We start from the raw sequence: 21,976 nt of genomic DNA, 5'->3' as shown, positions 1-21,976 counted from the left end.
ATGAGAGGTAGAAGTACACATGACTAGCATGATATCGATTTGGCTCGATGGTATCCTTTTCTATGATAATCTTCAAGTGTCACATGTGTTGTGCTTCACTTTTGTATGGAATGGTGTCACCCTAAAAATCGGCTATGAAATGACTCATTTTAGCAATTCGCGGTATGACCTGCTTCTTGCCTACCTGTCTCATAACCCTAAGGGGAGCATAAGGGTATATGCCCCTTAACCCGATCAATACCAAGTGTGGAACATCCCTAGATCTGATGATGAACTCGTCGATAGGGAACCATTCGAACATCCATTGAACCTAGTCCTCGGTCAAATTGTTGAAAAACTGCACCCATCCTACAGCATCCTCTGGTTGAGCAAACTTGTTTGGGATATAGGTCATTTTCTTGGGATGATGGAAGGCTATGTGATCGTTCCACGGTCTTCGCGGAAACTCTTGACGGTATTGACCCTTTTGGAGATGTTCTAACAGCCAAACTTGCAGCAGCAGATTGCAACCTTCGAAGTATTTGTACCCCTTCTGACAGCACTCCAAGGCCCGGTATATGTCTCCTATGATTATAGGGACAATAGTATATGTCTGCCCTTTGATCCCCTCCATCAAGGTTTTGGCTACTATGGACAATCTAGTGTGGATTCTATCCCCTTGGATCGGGAATACTAATATACCCAAGAAACAGACAATGAACACAAAAACCATGTGGTGGATCCAACCCAAGAAAGTGATGGAGAATCCGTCATCGAAGATACGATAAGATCTGCTGTGACCGTATCATTCATAGAGGAAGTCGAAGGGTATTTAGGAATTTTTCAGGCACTCCAAGTCATCATTCTTCTTTCATCCCATCATCTTCAGAAATCCCCTAGTATAGCAATTTTCTAGCACCAACAAACCAGGACTATGCCAGGGTAGCCCAACAAATCCCCCTATTTCTTCCAAGAGAGGGGTCATTTCTATGTTTCCAAAGCGGAACACAGTTCTTTCTTTGACCCAGAACATTGTGGTAGCTTCGATTAACATGTTGTTTGGCTGGAGACCTAATAAAGAAGGCAAGTTTCCCAAGATCCTTTTCACATGATTCTTATCACTTGGTGGAAGATCCTCCCACCAATCTAGCAACAATGGTGGTATGTTACAGAATATGCCGAACCTGGGGACTTCGTGCCTCATTTCTGCAAAACAAATATGGTTAGGCCCTTTCCCCCTCCAGGTCTGACTATCTATACAACAATTATTAGCATATTGGCACTTATTTCTCCAAATTTAATGCACACAATCGTGGTTGCGTCCGTTGGGATTATGGAAAACCCGATGGACTTTTGGACGAGGCTTGTCTTAAAGGGTTATTATGTAGACAACATAGTAACCCGGCTAGGTTTGACCATGATGCATGTACAATTAATCAGAGTAAAGTTTCTAGAGAGGTCTAGACTAGTACCCTCAAGTGGACAACTTGAGGGGGAAAGGCACGGAACCGTCGACTGCACCATTGATCGACTAGTTTTACCGCAAATACGCCTTTCCGAATTTAAAAGGGTGATATATAGGAAGAGCGCAAACACTCATCAAGTGTTGCTACAGGATTGATTATGCACAAGTGGAATATGATGTTGAGCATGATTTATGCAACAATAAATAGCAAGTTGTCACGTATTTGCACGTAAAAAATGATAAAAGCAGTATTTAATAATTGAAAGACGTTAAGAAAGAAAACAAGAAGACAAGTCAGTTTTTGTAATAAAGGAAATCATGAATGCTAAAAAAAGCAACTAAATCCAAATAAGGGGAAAAGGAAAGGGTGCACATATTAACATAATAGAGCATACTTAAGACTAATTCACAAAAATAAGTTCGTTATGGTAAGAGTCTAAAATATGCCCAGCAGAGTCGCCATGCTATCGCACCCCCTTTTTCCTTGCGGAGTCTGAGTTTCGACATTCTTTGGGACAACTCATTTCCTTTTGGGAAGGGGTACGGAAATTGAAGAGTCGCCACCTAACGGATTTAAGGTGCGTTAGGGCACCTAAAGCAAATAACTCATAAACCGGTTTGCATTACCAGAGATTGGGTAAGGGCTCAAAATAACCTTGAGGGAAAGGTTTAGGCACCCCTCGAGGTCCACAACGGTGGGTCCCGGCCAAACTCAATTTAAGTGAATTAGTCTTATAAGCAATATAAACAAATAAATAATACGTTTAAAACAAAGAGTAAATGGGTCCTAGGTTTTTTAACCTATAGGATCACTTCTGTGTAATACTTGGTAATCGTCCCCAAGTTGGGGTGCTACACATAGCATTAGCGCATAGGTCATCATATCCTTTACTACCTGATTACACTCCCCTTAATTATTGTTACCTAAGCGTTCTACCCAGTATGTGCCTTATGCATGCATTACCCATCCTTTGCATGTGGCCCTGGAGGTGTTTAGGACCTCTATTTAAGGAAGTTCTAGACTCACTTATGTTATTTTAAAAAGAGAAAACTAAGCGATAAACAAAAAGTCAAATAGGACTATCACACAAAGATGCAATTAAGGGGCTCATATTTACCTCCACAAATAAGCAAACAATTGCACGCCTTAAAAATAGTTTTTAAATGATTTAAAGTCCTATAGCAAGATATCTAGATGTACACAAAATATGAAGCAATTTCATTAAGGAGGGGCAGTAAATACCTAATCAGTTTGCCTACTGATTTTCATACTTCCTGGATCTGGGCAGGTTTCAAGTAATAGGAAAATAGCAATTTTAAACCCAGAATCCAATTAACCTACAAGATTGCCTAAGTGATAGCTGGACATAATTTTATAAACCGGGTATTTGAGCTGTAAACGGTTACTGGTTTTAGCAGGTTGATTTTATCTTTTAGACCATACAGGCATGATATCTAAGTGTAGAATAACTGATCTTAAGACCTTATAGGCATGTTTCTAAATGCAAAAATGATTCTGAAGTTTCCTATTGACATGATACCTAAATTATGAAATTTCTTGTAGACATGGTATCTAAATGCAAAAATGATTCTGAAAATTCCTATTAACATGATATATAAGTGCAAAAGTGATTTAAAACTTTATAGGTGTGATTTTGAAAATCCAGAACTAATTTTGAAACTTTACAGCCATGTATTTAAATGCAGAAAATTAATTTGGCAGCCTTATAAGCATGGTATCTAAATGCAGTAATATGAATCTTGAAAGGATATTCAGAATTATTTTGGTCCTATAGGCATAACATCTAAAATGGATCAGGACGTTGAACAAATTAAATCCTATAGGCATGTTATCTACCGCATGCATTAAAGGAATATAAATAACCTATAGGCAGGATATCCAATATATATTAGTGAAAATATTTGAAAGAAACGAACACCTAAAGCAGGTTTTCTACCCCTTTTTCATGCAAACGTTAAATTAGGCCCAGTTTTCCCCAATTCACTATTGCCCCATCGTTATTACAAATAATTATTACAGACCATAAGCAAATGAATAAATTACAAAGTATATAACTATAGGAGGCCTACAGCAGGCCCAATGCATCCGGATAACCCAGGCCTTCAAACCATAACAGCTCTAAAGCTCAAAGATACATAGTAACCATTGGAAAAGCACCAAGAACCTAAATCTCTAGTGTGTCAGAGTTCCCAAGGGCTTCGAGAACCCAGGGTAGTGCTCATACTAGGGATCAAATGTTCAGAAGCAGTTCATAAAGGATTGGAAACCAGTCCCAATGTGTCAGAGTTCAGAGGAGTCTCATGGACCCTAAGCAGTGCTCACATTGGGGGTGGCAGGACCCTATTTAACTAAGAGTGGGTATTGAAAATAATATATAAAAATAGTAGACAACTTTGTTTTAGAAAAATAGTTTGGATTTCAGAAGTGCATAGAAATAGATTACCAGATTACAAGAACCACAAGCTGCACATATTTAGCAGAAGAAGTTCAGCCATGAACTCCAGCAATCAAACAACAGACAGGACAGAGTAACAATTAATTTGAACAAGGTTTCACACAGCCTTAATCTATGAGCTATCACTAGGTGAACATATAGGCATATATTAATCAGAAAACAGCATGCTGAGATCAAAATACTGATCAGACAATCATACAGAAAGGTAGCAAAGTTAGGATCATAGAAAATCATGAATCATTCAAGAACCTGTTAGGGGTGAACACTTAAAAACAGGACAGAAATCATGCTAGTTGAGAAACAAATAGATATAGGTGTAATTACATAGAGGCAAACATGCTGAAAATAAGAACCACATAGGTCTAATTTCATGGAAGTAGGCATGCTGGTTAAGATCCATGAACAGGGAGTACATAGGCCTAATTACATAGAAATGGACATGTTGATTAAAACATGAAGCATATAGGTCTAATTACATAGCATATTGAATGAGGGCAGAAGTGGAGACATACCAATTGAGAGATGGCAAACAGGAAGATGAGAACAAGTAGAGTCCAATAGTCTAGCCTTGGCTTTCAGCCGGCTAGACAGTGTAGCAAGAAACAGAAAAGATCACAATACAGAGTGTGTTGTAGACATGTAATTTTTGACTCTCCCCAAGATTTTACACATTTTAGTGTAAATATTTAATTTAGGTTTAGTATCGCTATTATAAATAGTGTGGACTCTTTTACTTTATTTTTATCACAAAAAAGTAAAATATTACTAAAAAAATATTTTTTATCTTTAGGTTAAAGTCAATTAGTATATTTATATTTATAGTATTATAATATTTGAAAATACAAAAAAAAAAATAGTTTCACTCGTAGTATTTAGTTTTATATTAGTTTATTTTAATTTAGAGTGATTTTTACATTTTGATAGATACATTGTATTATTTGATCTTTTTTAGCCTAAATTCAAACCCAAAAGACATGGTCCAACCCAATTACCCTTAACCCATTCTTCCCAACCCATTAGCCCATTCAAGGGCAAGATTTAATCCTAGCCATCTATTTCCTTCTAATCCAATGGCCATCATCCCTTCTTACCTCCATATAAAATACCCAATTATAAAAACCCTACCCCAGGTTTTCAATTCTAGACCTAGCTAAGATTAAAAATAGAACAACCCTAATAAACGGCAACTCCCAAAATCCCCAGCCCACCTCTCTTCATTCAAAAGCAGCGACATTAGATCAAGAAAAATCAACAAGATCCATGGCATCAAAAGAAGAGAGCCTTTATTGATTTCTATCCTTCCCTTTACTGATTTTTTTTGTTCTGGTTGGTTAACACAAAAAAAAAATTCTTATTAGTTTCAAGGAATTTCGGACAAATATTTTTAGGAAAATTTGGAGAAGAAGTTCAGGGGTTTGAAGGACAATCCAAAAAGGATTTCAATTTAATTTTCTAGTTTTATTTTCCTTTGAATCCAGAGAACAACACAGAAAAAAATCCAGTTTCTATTCCTTTAGATATCAGCCTTCGACATGGAGATCAATTGAGCCAAAATCGAGTTCGTCGTTCGAGTGTTTGAGTTCGTGATTGTTGTTCGAATTTTCCGCTGATTTCCTGGATTAATTTCTGCAATCGAAGGCTTTGTACTTGCATCATTTCGAACAGAATTAATCAAAATCTTCTTGTGCTTTCAGCTGTTTAGCCGTTTCTTGGCTTTGTTTGGCTCGTCTCAGGTTTCAATTTCTGCACTTTAGGTATTCCTTTCATCTCTTACTTAATATGTGTTCAAGCTTGTTATCAACATGCTGAAAATAGCAATAAAATGCTTGACTTTTTTTTTATATCAAGAGGGATCTGATTCTTTATGTCTTTTAGTTTAGTTTAATTAGAGGAAAATCCTCTAACTAGAAGGTTTAGAGCAAGCAAATTTATGTCATGTCCTTATGTGGAATTGTCGTCTTTCTTTAAGTATTGGGACTAGATTGGTTCTAGGCCTGGCTTAGAGCAAGCAAATTTATGCAAATTTATGGATGTTCTAGGCCTCTGTATTGGGCCTAGATTGGTTCATATGTAAGTCAGGCCCATTACTCTGGCACTTGGCACAGAACATCCAAATATCCATTTCTATTATTGCACAAACTAAATGTCTTAGAGGTATTTAGTGAGGTTAGTATAAATTGTTCAAATGTTTTGTATAATATCAAAGTAAGTATGTAGTTGTTAAAATATTGAAATTGAAAGCTCCATTGTTAAACCCACAACTCACTGAACTAATTCAAATTTTCCTATTTCAACTAATGCGTTTCCCTTACAACTATCCTCCTGTCCATAACTCATGGATTACCTTCAAATAGCTTCAATAATTTGAACTCTCATAGTATGCTTTAGGCGCAATTAATAAACCATCGTAATTATGGGTACGGTTCTCGTGACATAGTTACGATGCTTAATTTCCCAAAATTCGGGTCTGCATTTCATGTGACCCGATCATAACAACTTCGAATACTTATAAAATAAATATGTCGCGAATCGCGGGTGCATTTCATGTAGCGTGATTTGCGGTGTGTTCCAAAACGGCAAGTGTACGACAATCGTAACTTGTTCAAGAAATAAATTCCATAAATCCTTAAAGCGGTTAAAATAATTAAAAGCGGTTTAAAAGTTTATAAATGCACAATAGGTTTAAAACATATAGTAAATTAGATAATTGGGCCAATTTTAATAGTTTAAGCGACCGCGCTCGAACCACGGAACGCGAGAATGCCTAACACCTTCTCCCGGGTTAACAGAATTACTTATCTAGAATTTCTGGTTTCGCTGACTTTTAAATAAAGTCGATTTTCCTCGATTTGGGATTTTAAAAATAAATCAGTGACTTAGGACACTAAATAAATTATCCCAAGTGGCGACTCTGAAAAAAAATAATCCCATATCGAATAATTTTACTTTAATTGAAAAATCTCCCTTATATCCCCTCTCGGGTAGTAAAAAGGAGGTGTGACAGCTCTGGCAACTCTATTGGGGATAAGAATTCAGAACTTCTGGTTCAGGGTTCAGAATTCGAGCTTAGAATAATTGTTATACTTGGCTTTATTTATTATCTGATTTTTACATGTTTGAGCCTAATGTGCTAAATGCCGCTTTTTACCGCTTTGATATTGTTTGAACTGCATATAAATTGTTACGAAACCCTCTTCTCTCTTAGTCTTCTAAATCATCTGGGAAGTGTGCACTTCGTGTGGCTTCCTTTCTGTTAGAGTCATATCCTAATTTTAGAACGAGGTTCGGACAAGTTGCAAAGCCGGTGAAGCTTCTGTATTCCTGGTACGCTGCCCCCCTTCGGCTCGAGCTGTCCGCTCGGGTAAGCCAGGTCTAGAACAATACACCCAGGGTTCAAACCTAGAATAACATAGCCTCATGCCGGATCCCTAGTAGAAATGTTTTGTTTGCATCACGTACATTTAACTTTGAGCCCACAACACAGGGGTTGAGTCCGTTTAGGACAGGTGTACCCAAATTAAAAGACCATCCTGATGCATCTTACGTCCTACTTGCGTATTTGTTTATTTCGACTTGCATGTTGATTGGCTGCTAGAATAGGGAAAGAAAATCAAAAAAAAAGGAAAAAAGAAAATCCAAAAAAATAAGAGTGGGAGGTAGGTACTCCAAATACGAAACTCTACCGAAATTTTCAAAAAAACAAAGAGAAAGAAAATAAGTGATTGTTTTCAAAAGTCGTGTTTTCCCTGTTCCGTCAAAACTGGCAAACTACGCGGGTCTGATTCTTACCGGATGTGAGATACGTAGGCAAACCTCATCGGTTTCGGCCCACATTTTTCAAAAAATCCAAAATTATTTTCCTTTACTTCCTTCTTTAGAAAGTCTTTCTTTTAGACCCTAAATTTTAAAAAACAATACAAAAATATTTTCTTTTAATTTTTCTCAAAACCCAAAAACATTTTCATTCTTCTTTCGAAAATTCAAAAGAAAATACAAGATTCAAAAATATTTTCTCTTCTCTTTAGAAGTATTTCTTTCATAAATTCAAAAATAAAAGTCCAAAATCCAAAAATATTTTCTTTCGTCTTTAGAAGTTTTTCTTTCGAAATTGCAAAAAATAGTAATCAAAAATTATTTTCTTTCTTCTTTATATAAGTCTTTCTTTCGAAAATTAAAAAAGAAAAAAATTCAAAATTCAAAAAAAAGAGTTAGTTTATTTGCTTTATTCATGATCTTCCCGAACTACGCAAGCTCTGATTCATGTTCCCACATGATACGTAGGCAACCCACATCAGGTTCGATCGACCATTGAAAAGAAAAAAGAAAAAAATGAAAAAAAAATGAGAAAAAATGAAAAACAAAAGTAAAATTTTTTTGATAATAATAAGGACTGACTAAGTTCATTCTAACGTGTCTTTAATTTGAATTGTGAAGAAAGTTTGAGGTGGTCGGTTTGTGGTAAGCAGACAGCATAAGATCCAAAGAAAAATAATAACTGACATCGAAGCAGTTACAAGTGCTCAAGAGACTCAAGGTCAGATGGTTCAACAAGAGTTTATTGTGATTGAGGAAAATAGAATATTAAACCAGCAAATGACCAAAATGTGTCAAGCACGGGCCAATGGCCAAGGACAACCTTGTCATGAGTCACAATTTGCTACCCAGTAAGAGCAGTACCACTCTCCTGAGTACCACTCATACTTGTTTGATCTTCCTGCAAACATTGAGAAGCCTGCCCCAAAGATGGCACATGAAGAAATGACCCAATGAGTGAAAAGCTTAGAATAACGGTTGAAAAACATGCAGGGGTTGGCTGGTCAGAAGAGCATTGCCTTCAAGGATTTATGTATGTTCCCCGATGTCCACTTGCCACCTGGTTTCAAGACTCCCAAATTTGAAAATTATGATGGACATGGAGACCCCATAGCCCAACCAAAAATGTATTACAATCAACTAAGAGGTGCGGGAGGAAAGGAAGAATTACTGATGGCTTATTTTGGGGAAAGCCTTACGGGTGTAGCCTCCGAATGGTTTATGGATCAAGATACATCTCACTGGTATGTCTGGTTATGACATGGCACAGGCCTTAGTCAAACAGTTCCAATACAACATCGACATCACCCCAGACCACAATTCCCTTTCAAACCTGAAGAAGAAACCAATTTAAAGTTTCAAGGAATATGCCATTAAATGGAGAGAGCAAGCAGCTAGAGTTAAGCCACTCATGGCAACCACGAGCTAATCACTGTCTTTCTTCAGGCTCAAAAGCCAGATTATTTTCAAAACATGATATCCGCAGTGAGTAAATCCTTCTCGGAAGCGATCAAAATGAGGGAAATGGTTGAGAATGATCCTAAGACAGGCAGAATTACAAGTCAAGCAGTTCTCAAAGCCGCAACTCAGGTTGTCCAAATTGAATCCGATAATTTTGGTGACACGAATGAGAAGGTTGAAGAAATCATGATCACATCAGGGTCGAGAAGAGGTCCCAAGAGAATATCTCGAAGGTATGAGCAGCCTCCTCAGGTTTTCCATAACTCCCATGAGTAGTATTATCCACCTCAGAACCCTCGATAATGTGTCGCTCCACCTCAGTATGTTGTCCAGCCACCAAAACACCCCAGAAGGCGAGCACAAGCATCGCAAAATCTCCACCAGCCTCCACAAAATTTTCAAATGCCCTATAACCTACATCCAAGCCAGGGGTATAGAAGGGAACAAAGGCTGAAAGATAATTTTACACCAATAGGAGAGTCCTATGCAAGCTTGTTTGAGAAATTAAAGCAGTATGACATGATTGCACATATTCCTCCAAATCATGTGGACCCCCGTGCAAGAAGCTTTGTCCATTCTAAAAGGTGTGAATACCATTCTAATGCCCAGGGGCATAATGTTGAGAGCTGTCAGGATTTTAAAAGAGAAATAGAAAGGATGATCCAGGAAAAACTTATTGTGTTCCATGACAGTGACACCCAGAATATCACGCAAAATCCTTTACCTGCACATAATGATGCGCATTTTGTGAGGTTGATGCTTGGTGACATGGAGTATGAGAATCCTCTCGAGAACTTGCCGACTGAAATTGGAGAAGGCCATGGTGATTTTGATGAGCAAATTTGTGGCTAAATGTCAAGCTCAACAATTGAAAAGTCATTCTCTCCTCGCTAGGAAGGAATCTTGGTAGCTTGTTTTGATGTTTTTCTGTTATCTGAGTTATTTCATGGTTGTGATCCAGATTTTATTTGTTTCATTGAGTTAAACCCTTCTATCCCTATATTCTATTTGTTGGAGTCATGTTTGTCTGTTTTGTTGCTATTTTCATATCCAGGTTCTTTTAGGGTTGTAACTCGGATTTTAGGTTGTTTGTCTTGTTGTCAAACCCTTTCATCCTTTACTCAATAAAATACAGTTTGTCTTTTTATGTCATTCTATTCTTAGTTATTGTCTCGCTAGTTCTAATAACATGACACGCATGCGGAAATTTTGGCCAGATCTTAGAAACTGATTTAATCTAGAATTGGATAGCTTAAAAGAAACACTTTTGAGGATGAATAAAGAGTTGAAATACTTTGGAATTAGGGTCGAGTAAAATTCACCTTCAAATCATTGTGAAGATCAGGCTTGAGGATGCTTAATTAATTGAAGTTTGTTGGAAGTTTGACATTAAGGGATGGAAAGTGTCTTGTGACCACGACACACCAAGAAACAAACATGTTCGTAAATATTGTGATTGCGAAAAGATACTATGTTTGGCATTCTCGAGGTTGGGAGACCCATTTTTCTGCTATCCAAACACTTTATACCCTTTGTTACCCTTTTTTGATCCTGTGTTATTTTATTTGACCACCCTCTTTTGGAATCAAGTTTAGAGTCAAGAGTCAAAAAAAAATCCATGTCCCAAGAGTACAAACTGGGGCAATTTTTAAAAAGTTCAAGTGAAAAAATGAAAAATAAAAAAGAAGTCAAAGGTCCATGCCCCTAGAAAATAAAATCCGGGGCAATTTGTTTTGAAAAAAAAAGGAAGAAAAAGGAAAAAAGAGAAACAGAAAGAAAGATGAAAAATAGTTTAGGTCAGTTGTTTGAACTACGTTCGACCTAATTCCTTTTAAAAAAAAAGATGCGTAGGCAGCCTCACGGTTCGGTCCAACCAAATAAGAATTCAGAAAGAAAAAGAAAAAAAATTCCAAAAAATCCCCAATAGCTAAAACTGGGGCAGAGATATTATTTCACTTTTAAGAGTCAATTCCAAGAGTTGTAAGTGTACAACCCATCATATTGAGTCTACTTTGAGCCTTCATGTCGTCATTTCTTTCCAACTCTATCCAAAAACCTACCAAATAAAGACCTCCTAATCAGCCTTCAAGAATACGAAGAGACGCATACAATGAGCAACAGTTGCCACACGACGTAGAACACTACCGCATTGCTCACAAAAAAAAGAGGGAAAGAAAAAGAAAAAGAAAAATGAGAGTCTTATTAGTGAAAATCCTCAAGGGTACTATAAGGCGAGTAAGCAGAGATGAATAAATGAGAGAGACTTGTTGGTGAAAACACCTCGGGGCACCACTAGTCAAAAGTGAGTCATGAAGCTGATGCAAAGGATGGCACGAACAAGACCGACTTCAAAGGTCATAAAACAGTAAAAAGGAAGATTGGATTAGTTTTATAGATCAGGCCATTGAGTCCAAAATGCATGTCATGATCATTAAGGCTAGTTATTGAAGAAAAAAAACTCTTCCTTCTGTCCTTCCGACAGGGGCATTTCTTTTTAATAATTTTTTCTTTGCATCATTGTGTCCTTTACTCTGAGTCAGTCCTTGTCAAAACAAGTAAGAAATATTTCAAAATTTGCTACCAGCTTTTCAATTGCATAAAGTAAATTTGTCCAGCACTCAGTTGTTACTGTCAATATACCTTGAGGATTCATGCAAAGGCTCTCCCAAAAGACTCTTGTCAGCCTACTTGGCGCAAGTAAAGATAACTGGTGATTCTCTCTAACACACAAGTTGCTCAAAAAGTAGGAAGTCATTCAAGATATCAAAAAATGTCACCTAAGCAAAGATCTCCAGTTGGGATAAGGTTTATTGAGCCACAAATATAAATGGTACTGGGTGTGAAACAATCAGGGTTAATGCAGAGCAAAAGTCTCTTGAGACCGGCTCGAGCTGATTGAGCAAAAGTCAAAGCTGCCCAAGGACTCAAAGCCACAAACCGACCACCATTTTCAAAACTGACAAAGTTTTCTTTGTGTGAAATAGGAACAAAGTAGTGCAATGAAAGTGGTTCAAAAAAAAACAAAAAAAAAAAGAAGAAAAGAAAAGAAGAGAAGAGTCGACAAAGGGAAGTTCCTCAAATCTTTGCCTTTATTTGTTTTGCTATTGTGCATAAAATCTTGCCATTGATCCTCACATTTTTCCTCCTAGGATAAAAAATCCTAGTCTGATGGATTTTCCTCCCAATAAAAATCTTAGTCTGATGAATTTTTATCCTAAGATAGGAAACCTAGTCTGATAAATTTTCTCCTAGGATAAACATCTTAGTCTGATGAATCTTTCTCCCAAGATACCAAAAAAGGGACCTAGTCTGATGAACTTTCTCCTAGGATCAAAATCTTAGTCTGGTGAATTTTTCTCCTAAGATAGAAAACCTAGTCTGATGAATCTTTCTCCTAGGATCAAAATCTTAGTCTGATGAATTTTTCTCTTAAGATAGAAGACCTAGTCTGATGAACTTTCTCCTAGGATAGAAATCTTAGTATGATGAATCTTTCTCCTAAGATACCAAAAAAAAAGACCTAGTCTGATGAACTTTCTCCTAGATCAAAATCTTAGTCCGATGAATCTTTCTCCTAAGATAAGAAAAGAGACCTAGTCCGATAAATCTTTCTCCTAGGATCAAAATCTTAATCTGATGAATTTTTCTCCTAAGATAGGAAACCTAGTCTGATGAATTTTCTCCTAGGATAGATGTCTTAGTCTGATGAATTTTTCTCCTAAGATAGAAACCTAGTCTGATGAATTTTCTCCTAGAATCAAATCTTAGTCTGATAAATCTTTCTCCTAAGATAAATTAAAAAACCTAGTCTGATGAACTTTCTCCTAGGATAGATGTCTTAGTCTGACGTATTTTTCTCCTAAGATATAAAAACCTAGTGTGATAAATTTTTTCCTAGAAAAATTAAAAAAAAAAAAAAAAGAGGATGTCTCGATTAAAAAAAAGGTCTTTTGTTCATGCCTTTGAAAAAGCGCTGGGGCAATCTGTTTAAAAATGTTTTTTTCTCAAAAAAAATCCTTCTTGGTTCATTTTAGCATAGGTACACAATTCAGTAATCTCACTTTCCAACATAGGATGCAAGCATAACCTGGTAATCTTTTCCAGTATAGGGTCTCACTCCCTAGTGGGTGCCAGCATAACCTGGTAATCATTTCCAACATAGGGCCTCACTCCCTAGTTGATGCCAGCATAACCTGGCAGTATTTTCCAACATAGGGTCCCACTCCTTAGTTGATGCCAGCATAACTTGGTAATCTTTCTAACTTAGGGCATCCAATCCCCAGTTGATTTCATTTTAGATATAGGTTTTCTACTCCCTAATCTTTTTTCTCAAGGATACACAATCCTAACTTTTATTGCTTTCAATAAAGAAGTAGTTTAGAATTTTGTTATAATAACTCAAGAAATTTTCCTAGTGAAAACTGGGGCAGAAAAATTTCGTTCGTTTGTTTGTTTTGGTGTCTGAGCAGGTTTTACCTCGAGGCACAAGGTTTGAGATGACCAAAAGAAGAAGTCTCAATCCAGAATAAAAGAAAAAAAGTAAACTCGAAGTGCAGAAGTAGAGAAAAGCTGTGGAATGCTCAAGACGTGATTGAAGGCACACGCTCTACATGTCCGGTCTTGATCCGAAGAAGCCGTGAAAGAATAAACCAGCACCTACAGCTAACAAGTATCAAGATTCAGATCAAAGTCCGCATGAAGAACCAACCAAGACTCAAGATCAAGCTTCAGAAGACTCATAGATAGGAATCTTGTAACTCGTAGCTGATAGGTATAGTTAGTCTTTTTAATTTTGATTTTTAATGTAATAATAGGACCACGGACCGGAACCTCGACGGCACCTCAATCGGCTCTCCACCTCGGTACTCCATCACTCTTCCTAATTCTGAGCTACACGTGGCCTGATTCCTTTATAACCAAGGATATGTAGGCAGCTCAGATACCAGGGCTCAGTCACATTTTCCTTTCTCTTAGTTTTTGGTCGCTCTAAATAAGGGTCAGGTCAAAAAACCTGTTTCGGCGTTCTTTGTCTGAAAACTCTTCGCGTTTTCAGTCAAAGAGGGGCAGCTGTAGACATGTAATTTTTAACCCTCCCTAAGATTTTACACATGTTAGCGTAAATATTTAATTTAGGTTTAGTATCTCTATTCTAAATAGTGTTGACTCTTTTACTTTATTTTTATCACAAAAAAGTAAAAAATTACAAAAAAAATATATTTTTTATCTTTAGCTTAAAGTCAATTAGTATATTTATATTTATAGTATTATAACATTTAAAAATACAAAAAAAAATAGTTTCACTCGTAGTATTTAGTTTTATATTAGTTTATTTTAATTTAGAGTAATTTTTACATTTTGATAGATACATTGTATTATTTGGTCTTTTTTAGCCTAAATTCAAACCCAAAAGACATGATCCAACCCAATTACCCTTAGCCCATTCTTCTCAACCCATTAGCCCACTCAAGTGCAAGATTTAATCCTAGCCATCTATTTCCTTCTAATCCAATGGCCATCATCCCTTCCCACCTCCATATAAAATACCCAATTATAGAAACTCTACCTCAAGTTTTCAATTCCTAGACCTGGCTAAGACCAAAAATAGAACACCCCTAAAAAATGGCAACTCCCAAAATCCCCAACCCACCTCTCTTCATTCAAAAGCAGCGGCGTTAGATCAAGAAAAATCAACAAGATCCATGGCATCAAAAGAAGAGAGCCTTTACTGATTTCTATCTTTCCTTTTACTGATTTTTTTTGTTCTATTTGGTTAACACACAAAAAAATGAATTCTTATTAGTTTCAAGGAATTTCGGACAAAAATTTTTAGGAAAATTTGGAGAAGAAGTTCAGGGGATTGAAGGATAATCCAAAAAGGATTTCAATTTAGTTTTCTAGTTTTATTTTCCTTTGAATCCAGAGAACAACACAAAAAAAATCCAATTTCTATTCAATTCGATATCAGCCTTTGACATGGAGATCAATTGAGCCGAAATCGAGTTCGTCGTTCGAGTGTTTGAGTTCGTGATTGCTGTTCGAATTTTCCGCTGATTTCCTGGATTAATTTCTGCAATCGAAGGCTTTGTACTTGCATCATTTCAAACAGATTAATCAAAATCTTCTTGTGCTTTCAGCTATTTAGTCGTTTCTTGGCTTTGTTTGGCTCGTCTCAGGTTTCAATTTCTGCACTTTAGGTATTCCTTTCATCTCTTACTTAATATATGTTCAAGCCTATTATCAACATGCTGAAAATAGCAATAAAATGCTTGTCTTTTTTTGATATCAAGCGGGATCTGATTCTTTATGTCTTTTAGTTTAGTTTAATTAGAGGAAAATTCTCTAACTAGAAGGTTTAGAGCAAGCAAATTTATGCCAAGTCCTTATGTGGAATTGCCATCTTTCTTTAGGCTTCACGTGTGCCTGTTTTGGAAGGCAGCGAATTGGCCTCTGTATTGGGCCTAGATTGGTTCATATGTAAGCCAGGCCCATTACTCTGGCACTTGGCACAGAATATCCAAATATCCATTTCTATTATTGCACAAATTGAACGTCTTAGAGGTATTTAGTGAGGTTAGTATAAATTGTTCAAATGTTTTGTATAATATCAAAGTAAGTATGTAGTTGTTAAAATATTGAAATTGAAAGCTCCATTGTTAAACTCACAACTCACTAAACTAACTCAAATTTTCCTATTTCAACTAAGTGTTTCCCTCACAACTATCCTCAGTCCATAACTCATGGATTACCTTCAAATAGCTTCAATAATTTGAACTCTCATAGTATACTTTAGGCGCGATTAATAAACCATCGTGATTATGGGTACGGTTCCCGTGACATAGTTACGATGCTTAATTTTCCAAAATTCGGGTGTGCATTTCATGTGACCCGATCAAAACAACTTCGAATACTTATAAAATATGTCGCGAATCGCGGGTGCATTTCATGTAGCATGGTATGCGGTGTGTTCCAAAGCGGCAAGTGTACGACAATCGTAACTTGTTCAAGAAATAAATTCCATAAATCCTAAAATCGGTTAAAATAATTAAAAGCGGTTTAAAAGTTTAAAAATTCACAATAAGTTTAAAACGTGTAGTAAATCAGATAATTGAGCCAATTTTAATAGTTTAAGCGGCTGTGCTCGAACCACGGAACCCGAGAATGCCTAACACCTTCTCTCGGGTTAACAAAATTCCTTATCTAGAATTTCTGGTTTCGCAGACTTTTAAATAAAGTTGATTTTCCTCAATTTGGGATTTTAAAAATAAACCGGTGACTTGGGACACCAAATAAATTATCCCAAGTGTCGACTCTGAAAAATAAATAAAATAATCCCATATCGAATAATATCACTTTAATTGGAAAAACTCCCTTATATCCCCTCTCGGGTGGTAAAAAGGAGGTGTGACATGTGTGAGTAAGAATTTGTATGTGTAGGTGTAACATTCTGAGTGTGTTCGTGTAAGTGTCTGAGTCTCTCTTTGAAAATCGGAACAAGAAGGGTTTTTATAATATGTAATAGGGTAGGTAACGTAAGGTAAAGAATCAATCACACATATATAAGGTATGAAAAATCAATTAGCAATCAGTCAAGAATCAATTAAGAGGACAGAATCAAATAAGTACTATTTAAGGAAAAATCCCACACAGAATCAATTCGTAATTAAGAGTAAGGTTAATAAGGTAAGAAACAGTTTCCGAAATCAATTAGGAATTAGGACACACAATCAAACAAATAATACGGATACGTAAATAGGATAAGAACAAGTAAAACTTAAATAAGGAAATATGGGTACAAAATTCAAACCCTAATTTAGGTAAGTAAATCAATTAACAACTTAATTGACAGAGTTAAAGGCAACGGGCAAAAGACAATAGGATAAATAGCTAGAGAATCAAAACCCTAGGATATGTCAAAGGCATAGAGATGATACTCAAAAAGGATCAGTCGAAATAGTAAAGAAGAAAATCATAGTTGAAAGCATTTAAATGTCTAACCATTTTGATAGAAAACCCATTAGAGATCAAAACCCTAGGGTTTTAGAACACAACCATGAGAATCACTCGAACAAGTAAAGAAAATTAAGGTTAAACACTTAAAAAAAAGTTGGTATTTTCATAAACTTAAAGGGATGAAACCCTAGCTTTAGAGAAGACAAAAAATCGGTTAATAATAAGAAAACATATAAAGTTTTTTTTAAAGAGAAATAACAAATAAATTCAAAATTATCTCAGATCCACAAGGATCTAAACAGAATCGAGTGGCAAGAGATTAGGCTTTTAAAAGAATGACAGAGATGAAAGAAAATATGGTTTGGAACCATAGATTCGAGCAATAAACACGAATATAATAGTACTCACAAACGGAGAAAACCATAGGTAGATTCATAAATGGTTTTGAACAAATCTGAGTTGGATCTCTTCGAGATTCTTTCATAAATCAACGTAATCGAACAACCAGAAGAGGTAAGAGGTTGGTAGGGGCCTGAAATCACAGAGGAACCCCATGGAACGGGTAGTTTTCCGGTGATGGCGGCTAGGGTTGGGGTTTTGTCCGAGAGAGAAGAGAGAAGGAGAGGATTCAGAGGCGGCGCAATTGGAGATAGTGGGTAGGGTTTGGGGGGTCGTTGGATTAAAAAAGGAAAGGAATAACGTGGACCGTTAATCTTAGCCACGATTAGAGGAGGTTTTGGGTCGGGTAGGGGTTATTTAATTTGGGTTGGGGCAGATTGGGCTACGTTTTAAGTTGAATTGAACTAGGGGGGAGGTCCGAATTTAAACATAATTAAAGGGGCTATTTGTTAAATATCAAATTTATTAATAAAATAATTTATAAAAATAGCTAATTAAATGATAAAAATTATTTTTATGCAAAAAGATGATTTAAAATAATTAATTAGAATTATAAAAATATACAAAGTTATTTTCTTGTAAAATAAGGTATCTATGCACACATGGGCTATTATTGCAAAGTTATTGTAATTATAATCCTAACATGTACATATGGCTATTTGTGAAATAATCAAAGCTCAGTATAAATATAAATGATAAAATTAAGCAAATAAAATTATTATAAAATCATTTGTGATGCAATTAGTAATTATTATATAATAAAATACTAGAATAAATTAATTAAAATCCTTTTAAAAAATACAGAAAATTATGGAAAAATATTGGTTGATGCTCATGCATTATTTTGAAAGTATATATGCATTTTGAAATATATGAGGGAAAAATTGGGTATCAACACTTTGCTATTGAGTTATTTGCTTAATTGTTGTTATGTACTCGGTCACGTTCATCATTTCATATCATATCTTAGTCTCTGTTATTGTATATTGTCACATCTCGCATCATTGTTTACGGCTGCTTAATATGGGTGTTGTGAGCCCCTGAGACTGGAGAGATTGGTGACTGAGTTGGAGCTTGAGTGTCGTACTGTGATATATATATATATATATATCTTAGTCTCTGTTATTGTATATTGTCACATCTCACATCATTGTTTACGGTTGCTTAATATGGGCGTTGTGAGCCCGTGAGACTGGAGAGATTGATGACTGAGTTGGAGCATGAGTGTCGTACTGTGATATATATATATATATATTGTCACATCTCACATCATCGTTTACGGTTGCTTAATATGGGCATTGTGAGCCCGTGAGACTGGAGAGATTGGTGACTGAGTTGGAGCCTGAATATATATATATCGAGTTTCACGCCGCAATGATCATTATGGCTATATATATGTATGGATGGGGGTTGCACGCCGCAACGAGCCTTATATATATATATATATATATATATATATATATATATATATATATATATATATATGGATCATGCTGCATGCCGCAACGAACCTTATGGCTATATATATATATGGATCGGGTTGCACACCGCAACGAGCCATATGGCTATATATATATGGATCGGGATCCTTATGGCTATATATATGTATGGATCGGGTTGCACGCCGCAACGAGCCTTATGGCTATATATATGTATGGATCGGGCTGCACGTTGCAACGAGCCTTATGGCTATATATATATGTGGATCGGGTTGCACGCCGCAGCAGGTATTGTACAGTGCTGAGTGACTGAGTGTGCTGAGTATCGACCATGGTGAGAGAGAATACGCGACAGTGATATTGAGTACTCTGAGAGTGTGAGTATATGATTTCATCACTAAGATACATTGCATTTGACATGCGTACTTGAGATACATGCATAAAGATGTATTTCCTTCTGCTACCCAATTTTTGTGACATTCATGATTTTACCTGTATATTGACATGTAGGCATAGAGATGTATTTTCCTCATGCTATCTGAAAATGGAACATCTTATTTATTGTTGAAAGGTTTTTGAACAAATCACAATTTTCAAACTTACTCATATGATTTTGGGGTTTTTGGTGAAAGATCTAGGATTTACTGTTATCCTTGAAAAACATGTCTATTTTTCCGTAACTATGAATGAGTTGAGCATCTTACCTCTGAGTTATTTTCATGTACCCTTTTATTATATTGTTATGAATTGTTGCTGGTTATTGGAGTTGGACTCTAACCCTAGTCCCAGCTTGTCACTGCTTTCAACCTAAGGTTAGATTTGTTACTTATTGAGTACATATGGTCGGTTATACTCATACTACACTTCTTCAACTTGCATGCAGATGTTGGATGTTGATGTTGCTGCGTGGAGCTGGATCGGAATATATACATGCGTTCCATTAGGGTTATCACTAGTCCTTGGTAGCATTAGATTCGAATTTTGCTCATTTACATTTCAAACGGATGTTGTAATTATTTCAAAATCAGTTTTGTAAGGAAATCTAAATCGTAGACGCTCATGATTTGTACTACCAGTCCTTGAGAAATTCTTGTATAAAAGCAGTTGTATTATCATTTCTTTTCTTAATAAATCTCATTAAAGTTGGTTATTGGCTTACCAAGCGGGTTGGATTAGGTATCATCATGACTAATTGGATTTTGGATCGTGACAGACTCAGCCTCAGGTCTAGCTGGGCCCCGCCACTCTGACCTCCGCCTCTGGGATGGCCTCTAGCTAGCTGGCCTCCACCTCTAATAGCTTGGCCTCCACCTCTAATAGCCTGACCTCCACTTCTGGCAGCCTGACCCCGTCTCTAACTGGCTGAGTGGGCAGTGAAACAACTGGCGCCGGAACCATGGCACGAGAACTCTGTTGTGGCATGTTGCTCGACAATCTTGGGCAACACCTCATGATGTGACATGTGCCCCTACACTCAAAACACCCTCTCAACTACTGAATCTAAGACTGACTGGGACGGGCTGGATAACCATTGTGGTAGCTCTGGATCGGAGGCGCACTAATAGGAGCTAATGGTGCGATGTGGGCTAGATGTTTAGGATGAGATACATAAGGACCACGACTAGCCGAAGCATCGTGGGGTTCCTAAAGCGCTGAATAGAACGGCCTAGGAGGATGGCCACTATAAAAAATACCCCTACCTCCAGATGAGGCACTACTAAAACCACTTAAATGACGAGGCCTCTTGTCAGACACTGGCACCCTCTCCTGACCATGAACCATCTCGATCTGTCTAGCAATTTCTACGGCCCTCTAAAAATGAAATATCATCTCTAGTCTCCTTGGCCATATGTAGCATGATATTGAAAGTGAGTTCATCAATGGATCTCCTCACTCTCTCCCTCTCAGTGGGGAGCAAGACAACGGCATGGCGAGCTAGGTCCATAAATCGAGTATCATACTGGGTGATGGTCATGCCACCCTCCTGAAGGCGTTCAAACTACCTGCGATACTCCTCTCTCAGAGTGAAAGTAATAAACTTCTCTAGAAATAGCTGCGAAAATTGATCCTAGGTAAGCGAAGGTGAACCAACTGGTCTGGTCAACACATAATCTCTCCACCATCTCTTGGCAGAGTCGGTCATCTGGAACACTACAAAGTCAACCCCATTGGTTTCAACAATACCCATGTTGCGCAACACCTCGTGGAAACGGTCCAAATAATTTTGTGGGTCCTCGGAAGGTGCACCACTAAAATAGAAGAGCTTTGTAAACTTGTCCAACCTCATCAAGGCCTCAAAAGACATAGTAGGCCTCTCCCCGGCTTGTACCGCAACAAGCGGCTAAACTAACCCCAACTGGCTGGGATGCTGGAGTCTGATATAGGGGATCCATCTGTTCTGGAGTGTGAGTAGCAGGTGTTTGTGCTCCTCCTCGAGCTTGAGAGATGGCTAGTGCCACCGAAAATGCATCGGTCTAGGCCAGACTCTCCATCAGGCCCACCAAGAGGACTAGAGCATCCTGAAGCACTATAGTGGCTATAATTCCTCCAGGACCTAAGGTGGTCCAACTGGTACGGTCTGAGCTGGGATATCATCCTCATGATCAATCTAAGGCTCCACTGTGGGTGCTGCAGCTCAAGCTCTAGGCTGAGCCCTGCCTCAGCCTCTAGCTCGACCTCGACCTTGACCTCGGCCTCTACCCCTAGTAGTAGCTGCAACAGGGGGCTCTAGCTCCTGCCGACTGTAGATATTGTACGTGTTCTCACCATCTACAAGAAAACAAGAATGGAATGATTCAAACATCTATCATAGAACAAAAATGCATGATAGGGAAAGAAAGAAGTGAAACTTTTCCTAAGACTGCATAGCCTCTAGAAGATAAGTAAAGACGTCTTCGTACTGATCCTACAGACTCTACTAAGCTTGCTCTTGACTCGTAAGACCTAAGCAACCTAGTGCTCTGATACCAACTTGCCATGACCCGGAATCCCAA

The sequence above is a fragment of the Nicotiana sylvestris genome, chromosome 4 (assembly GCF_000393655.2).
Source record: "Nicotiana sylvestris chromosome 4, ASM39365v2, whole genome shotgun sequence".
Taxonomy (NCBI): domain Eukaryota; kingdom Viridiplantae; phylum Streptophyta; class Magnoliopsida; order Solanales; family Solanaceae; genus Nicotiana; species Nicotiana sylvestris.
Note: the sequence above shows the minus strand (reverse complement) of the source record.